At 47.6% G+C, this 7193-nt stretch overlaps 1 protein-coding gene across 1 annotated transcript in view; it reads left to right on the top strand.

Annotated features, from left to right (window-relative positions):
• Positions 1-5546, top strand: part of CRHR2 (corticotropin releasing hormone receptor 2) — a 52685-nt gene extending 47139 nt beyond the window's left edge. The window contains exon 16 of the transcript XR_008617362.1: positions 5374-5546. The gene's annotated coding sequence lies outside the window, so the exon portion shown is untranslated. The remainder of the gene's footprint in view (positions 1-5373) is intronic.
• The last annotated feature ends 1647 nt before the right edge of the window (positions 5547-7193 follow it).

Genomic DNA, 7193 nt, shown 5'->3' on the forward strand with positions numbered 1-7193 from the left:
GCTGAGTAATATTCCATTGTATATATGTGCCACAATTTCTTTATCCATTCATCTGTTGATGGACCCTTAGGTTGCTTTCATGTCCTGGCTATTGTAAATAGAGCTGCAATGTAAATTGATACAGCCAGGATGGAGAACAGTATGGAGGTTCCTTAAAAAACTACAAATAGAACTACCATACGACCCAGCAATCCCACTACTGGGCATATACCCTGAGAAAACCATAATTCAAAAAGAGTCATGTACCAAAATGTTCATTGCAGCTCTAATTGTGATTCTTAATTAGCTCTTCAGGGCACTGAGTAAGGCTCCCTCTGGTTCCCTGAGGCCCAACTGGCGATAAACAATCCGGCATCATGGATCCCCGTGGAGGCCCCTCTGCCCAAGAAGGTGGAGAAATTCAAAGACCTGCCATTTCTTCCTGCCTCTCCAGTTCTGGCCTCCAGTTTTCTGGGGAAGAAAGAAGTCCTTCCTTGGAAATGTGATGGATTCTCTTCCCTAGAAAAGTATAAATGTATAATGTGCAAAAATACAGTGTATTCAATAGCACACGAAATGTCTACAGAAACCGTCAAAGGAACCACGCATCCAAGTTTAAAAGCCCCTGACCTCCGGGTAAAATTTAAATGCTCTGATTTAGCTAATAAGAATTCCCTGTGTTGGTGGTGTGTGTTAGAAGCACCAGGGCATTTAAAGCCGCACAGGTTTCTGAGCCCACTCCAGACCTCCCGAAACACGATCCCAGGAGGTGGAAACTCGCACTTTTAACAAGCATCCTCACACAGGAGGGCCCTGGGAGCCACCAGCACGCAAGGTGTGTCCTGTGCTGTGTCTCCCACTGTGCCCACCTGCCCTGGCAGTGGGCAATTCTTTCCCAGATCCTCCTCAGTGGCCACACTCACCTACAGTACGTATGTAAGTTCGGATCTCCTCTAGCAGGTCATGAAGGGCATGAGGGCAGGGGCTTGTCTGCGCCAGCCCTGAATTGCCAGTACCCAGGAAATGTCAGGGTTTCAAGAGAGATTTCACTTGTACTAAGGGTTTCAGAAGCATGAATCTGAAAACCACTGAATTTGCACAATTTTAGTGCCTTTGTTACCGACCTGGGTCCTTGGATTCTTTAATCAGTAGAAATTGATGGGAGGTCAGACGAGAAATTGAGGCAAGGCTTTATTGGGATTCATGCTGCAGCACGAGGGAGCGAAACCAAGTAACAGGTGCCTTCGATCGCTCCCCAAGCGGGGGAGGGTGACAAGCTGGTCCCTTAAATGGGGTGAGCGTAGGGGTGAATTGGTGGGCTGGGAAGCAGGGGTGGCTTAGGTGATCTGCCCCCCTGCTTGGTGGCGCTGTGTGCAGAGGGCACGTACAGTACCCTGCTTTTGCTCCCAGCACCTCCGAAATGACAGTTGGTTTGTGGCGTTTTTGTATCTTACTGTTCATAATTGCCCCAAGTCCCAGCCTATCTTCCCTTGGCCTCTTTCCTTTTGGTGCCCTGCGGGATAGGAAGTAGATTTCTAAGTGAGATTGCTGGAGGGACCTTCTACTGAGGCACAATGGAATGAAAAAAGACAGTAGACAAATTTGTAGAAATTGTAGGTCCAGATGGATCGTGGAGAAAGGAAGGAAGACGTGAACATTGCATGGCTCTGCATGGCAGATTGGACTAAAAGTTTTTCCATGTACTTTCTCATTTACTCCTCTTAAAAATCCTGCAATACAGGAACTTCTCTGGCAGTCCAGTGGTTAGGACTCCACACTTCCAGTGCAGGGGGCGCAGGTTCAATCCCTGGTCAGGGAACTAAGGTCCCATATGCCACACAGTGTGGCCAAAAAATAAAGAAAAAATTTTTTTTAATCCTGCAATATAGAAAACTCAGTTTAAAAAGAAAAAAAAAGGTAGCTACCATGTGTTACCAGTTCCTTTTAGGGGGCCACACCCAGATCCAGGAACTCTTGTCTCTAAAAGCCCTTGGAATCTTAAGGGTTTCTCTGTCTGGAATGTCTTCTTAGGTCTACAAATTTTATAAAAATTTTTAAATTTACTACTTTCATTTTGGTTATAATCTAAAAAATTTATTAAAACATATTTTACCTTAAAACACCTTTTTCATAGGATCAATTGAAAGACAGTTTAACAGTACAAAAATTTAGCTCAAGTTTCTCAGACTGAGGATTCCCTGATGTATTCCAGGAGGTTTAGAGATCTGTTTCTTCTACAAAGTCCACTACAATACCAAGTTTGAGAACCTGCCTTGGTCAGAACGACTCAGAGGCTGTGGGGTTTCTGCCAAGTGGGGCAGGTATTTTGAGCCAAGTGTTGATCTATGTATGTATGTCCAGGGAAGTCATCTTGAAGTAAGCCAGTTTTTACACCAAAACACTGAACGTGGCAGCTGCCCTGGAGAAGATGCTTTCAAAAGTCATTCAAGTATTGATATTTCTTGAGCACCTACTGAGTGCCAGTTACTCCGCTGGGCGTAACGGAGGATATAGCCTTGAATGAAGTGACCCAAATCCTTGTCCTCATGGAACTTACATTCTGATGGGGAGACTGAAAATTAAGACAAACAAGCAAAATATGTTATGAAGTGTTAAGCTCTAAAGAGGAAAAGAGGACAAGGAATGGGGGTACGAAGGGTGTATGGATCTTAACGTGCCTGATGGGGAGAGGGTGTGGTTCAATGTTGAAACTGTAGATGGAATGGCTGGGGGAGTGTTCACGGGGGTGATGGCTGAACAAAGTCCTGGAGGAAGTGAGGGAGAATGTGTAAGGATTGGGATGGAAAGCATTGCAGGCAGATGAACAGAGAGGGCCAAGGGCCTGCTTCTGTGTGTGCTGGGCAAACAGGACAGAAATCAGAGTGTGTGTGTGTGTGTGTGTGTGTGTGTGTGTGTGTGTTTGGTGGGGAGGGGGATGGGGGCCACACAGGTGTTATTCCTGAGTGACAAGAAAAGCCACTGAGTTTTTAGGTTGAATGGGATCACTTTGGCTGCTGGGTGTGACATAGATTGTGAAGGGGTGCAGGTACAGCAAAGAGTTCAGTTAAGAGTCTTTGGCAATAGACCAGGTGGGAGATGGCAGTGCCTTTGACCAGGGTGGTGGCCCACTTCTGAATAGCTAGTGAAGATGGATCTGATGGCCTGGATGTGGCACGTAAGAGAAAGAAAAATCAAGACTGGCATTTGTTGTCACTAACCCAGAGGATAGGTTAATGGAGTGGACCAGTTTGCAAGCTTGCTTCAGAATTCTTCTTAGAAAGATGGGAGCTCTGGCCTCAATTTAAAAAAGAATGTTCAGGGCTTCCCTGGTGGCACAGTGGTTGAGGGTCCGCCTGCCGATGCAGGGGATACGGGTTCGTGCCCCGGTCCGGGAAGATCCCACATGCTGCGGAGTGGCTGGGCCCGTGAGCCATGGCCGCTGAGCCTGCGCGTCTGGAGCCTGTGCTCCGCAACGGGAGAGGCCACAGCAGTGAGAGGCACGCATAAAATATAATAATAATAATAAAAAAGAATGTTCATAAAGATTTTTTAAAGCTTGTTAGTGCTTTTTTTCTTTCCCATAATCTCATCCTGCTTAATCTCACTGTCAATTAACTCGTCCTCAGATACAGAACAGTGGGTTTTGATGAGCCAAAGAAGGTTTTAATTAGCCTGAATTGTTTTAGTTAGCATAACTGCTTCTGCACTAATTGCTGGTGATTGAGTTTTTTTTTTTTTGTGTGTGTGTGGGCCATGGCTCACGGGCCCAGCCGCTCCGCGGCATGTGGGATCCTCCCGGACCGGGGCGCGAGCCCGGTTCCCCTGCATCGGCAGGCGGACGCGCAACCACTGCGCCACCAGGGAAGCCCGGTGATTGAGTTTTAAGACCCAACAAATGCAGACATTGGCTGGAAAAATTCTACTTCGGCTCACTTCTGCACCAAGTCCTGAATGGTAAAAGAGGAGGGCAGAGAGCTTTGGTTCCCAAAGAGAGAAGGGCTCTCTCTTCCCAGCCCCAAGCTCAAGAAACTTCCATTAGGTTCAGGCTCAGGCTGTGGCCTGGGACAGAGGTGTGGAGGGTTAGAGCAGGGCTATCACAGCTAGATTCTCAAAGCGTCAGGACTGGAATCCACTTTGCAGGAATCCACTTTGCAGGGTTTCAGACACAGAGCTCACAGCTGCACCCACCCCCATCCAGCAAGATCATAGCTCCTTAAGTAAAATCACCCGGGGAAACCGAAATCCCACCTCCCCATCCCCACACCTGCTGGTCTAATTGTGTCACTGGATACAAGGTTCTTTTAAATTCACATTGTCAAAGAGAAGCTCCTTTCGGGAGAGTAATGGGTCCAGCACTTCACGTGGCAAGAAAGTGCACAACGGTGCAAGAGTAGGGAAAACACTGAAAGGAACAAGATGAACGACGCCCCCTCTGAGGGAGCCCCTAAGGCTCATCTTGACTACATTGTCCCTGTCCCCAACACGTACAGTCCACAGCATCTGGGCTCCCACAGAGGAGACAGACAGTGCACATTTGCTCATTCAAACAGAACCTTTCTCTTTGAAATCCAACTAATCCAACTGCCCATGACCCAGGACTGGAAAGTGCACAACGGTGCAAGAGTAGGGAAAACACTGAAAGGAACAAGATGAACGATGCCCCCTCTGAGGGAGCCCCTAAGGCTCATCTTGACTACATTGTCCCTGTCCCCAACATGTACAGTCCACAGCATCTGGGCTCCCACAGAGGAGACAGACAGTGCACATTTGCTCATTCAAACAGACCCTTTCTCTTTGAAATCCAACTAATCCAACTGCCCATGACCCAAGACTGGGTCTCTCCATCCAGTGTCCACAGCTGCAGTTCTGCAGTCTCCTCCCTTGCCAACTTGGACTGGGCTTAGAATTAAAAAATAAAAAATCAAGCCTTTCTCATTTAACCCAAGGGCCACCCCCCAACCCCACCCCACTGGGTCCAACACAGGTTCACCTGCCTCAAGTTGTGCTGATGGAGGGCATTCTTCTTCTTTCTTTCTTTCTAAATGAGGACACAGTTTCTTTAATAGTAAAGAATTGTCAGCTTTAGGTTATACACATTGCCCATGGTAACACTGCCTGTGTGTCTGAGTTGATTCACTTGTGGAAGTGTCTGCCTCCAGAGTCTACCCCTTACTATGATAATACCTCACCAGCAGGAAATGACATTGGGCAGGAAAACGAGAATGGTCATAGATTCCGGACCCAAGTATCAACAAGCACAGAGCAGTCAGGCCAAAGACAGGCACCTCCCACTCAGCTGGCTCCCGTGGTAACTCGCAGGAGTGAGGGGGAAAGGTATTACTCAGCTGTTTATGGACAGACCTACTAAAAACTTAAATCATTCTGTTCAACCAGCTTTCAGAAAAGGAAACAAACCCTCAAGGAGAGGAGAAAAAGAAACGAGTGACTCAGGTGACAGCTCTCCCCTCTCCAGGTGACAGCCTCTTAAGGTTCCCGTGTAATAACGCTTAGCACTCCTCACAGACCCAGATGGTAGACAGCTGTGAGGACGTTTATGCCGTAGCTGCTTGCACTGATGACTCAGTTTTTTTTTTTTTTTTAAATAAATTTATTTATTTATTTTTGGCTGCACGAGGTCTTCGTTGCTGCACGCGGGCTTTCTCTAGTTGCGGCGAGCGGGGTCCACTCCTCGTTGCAGTGCATGGGCTTCTCATTGCAGTGTCTTTTATTGTGGAGCACGGGCTCTAGGCGCACGGGCTCTAGGCGCGCGGGCTTCAGTAGTTGTGGCTTGCGGGCTCAGTAGTTGTGGCTTCTTAAGGTTCCCGTGTAATAACGCTTAGCACTCCTCACAGACCCAGATGGTAGACAGCTGTGAGGACGTTTATGCCGTAGCTGCTTGCACTGATGACTCAGTTTTTTTTTTTTTTTTAAATAAATTTATTTATTTATTTTTGGCTGCACGAGGTCTTCGTTGCTGCACGCGGGCTTTCTCTAGTTGCGGCGAGCGGGGTCCACTCCTCGTTGCAGTGCATGGGCTTCTCATTGCAGTGTCTTTTATTGTGGAGCATGGGCTCTAGGCGCACGGGCTCTAGGCGCGCGGGCTTCAGTAGTTGTGGCTTGCGGGCTCAGTAGTTGTGGCTTGCGGGCTCTAGAGCGCAGGCTCAGTAGTTGTGGTGCACGGGCTTAGCTGCTCCGCGTGTGGGATCTTCCCGGACCAGGGCTCGAACCCGTGTCCCCTGCATTGGCAGGAGGATTCTCAACCACCGTGCCACCAGGGAAGTCCCTGATGACTCAGTTCTGACACATGCCCTAACCTGGGCAAAAGAATCTTAAATGGCTTCACAAATGATGCCTAAATGGTTTTGGTAAATCTATATATCGAGGCGAACAGGAATGCTGTGAACATCCTGATGGCAAGTAAAAATTGTATGTATTTTATGGGAAATACCCCAAATGGGCAAATGTTGAACAGTGGACAAGAGATAAAAGTAGGAAGATGAGCAAGGGCAAGAGAGAGATGAGAAGAGGAACATTTAACTTGATAGGGCATTAAGCAAAATTGGTGGTTGAGGACAGAAATGGGTTCGTGGAGACAGAGACTATCAGTGCTATAGTCTACCAGTGAGCCTGTGGACAGTCTTCTTGCTGCTCCCCTCAGCTTCCTCTCTAGTGCGGGCAACAAAGAGAGGAAGATGAGGGAAGGCACAGCTTCTCGTGAAATGAGTCATGGCTGAGAAAACTAGACTTCCTAACGTGGCTGGAAATCTGCTTCTACAGACTCCAAAGTGTGGGACAAGAAGGAAAGGTCTTGAGTTGCAGGGAGAGATTGTATACAAGTAAGAATTTCCCGATGGCAACAAACTGTCTAAGCTTTGTAAAAAGTGACTGAGTAAGGCTTAGGTGCAGTTAGGATGGTGACAAGGACAGGAAGTAAGTTGTAGGCTCCTCCAGGAGCCCCATCCCTTACAGACCTACGAACCTGTCCAGTTAGCCACAAAGCCAACTCCACGACTCTACGGTACCGAGTGATTAAGCTCAAGGTCAGCCATTTGGATTGCAAAAGCTCAAGCTTTCCCAACATTGAGAAGGTAAGTTTCCACGGTTTTAGAGAACGCACGGGTTTCCTCATTCACTGAGGCTGAATACGCTGGAGCACTTCTCTTCTTTTTTTTTTTTTTTTTTTTTTTTTTTTGTGGTATGGGGGCCTCCCTCTG

The sequence above is a fragment of the Physeter macrocephalus genome, chromosome 5 (genome assembly GCF_002837175.3).
Source record: "Physeter macrocephalus isolate SW-GA chromosome 5, ASM283717v5, whole genome shotgun sequence".
NCBI classification, from domain to species: Eukaryota; Metazoa; Chordata; class Mammalia; order Artiodactyla; family Physeteridae; genus Physeter; species Physeter macrocephalus.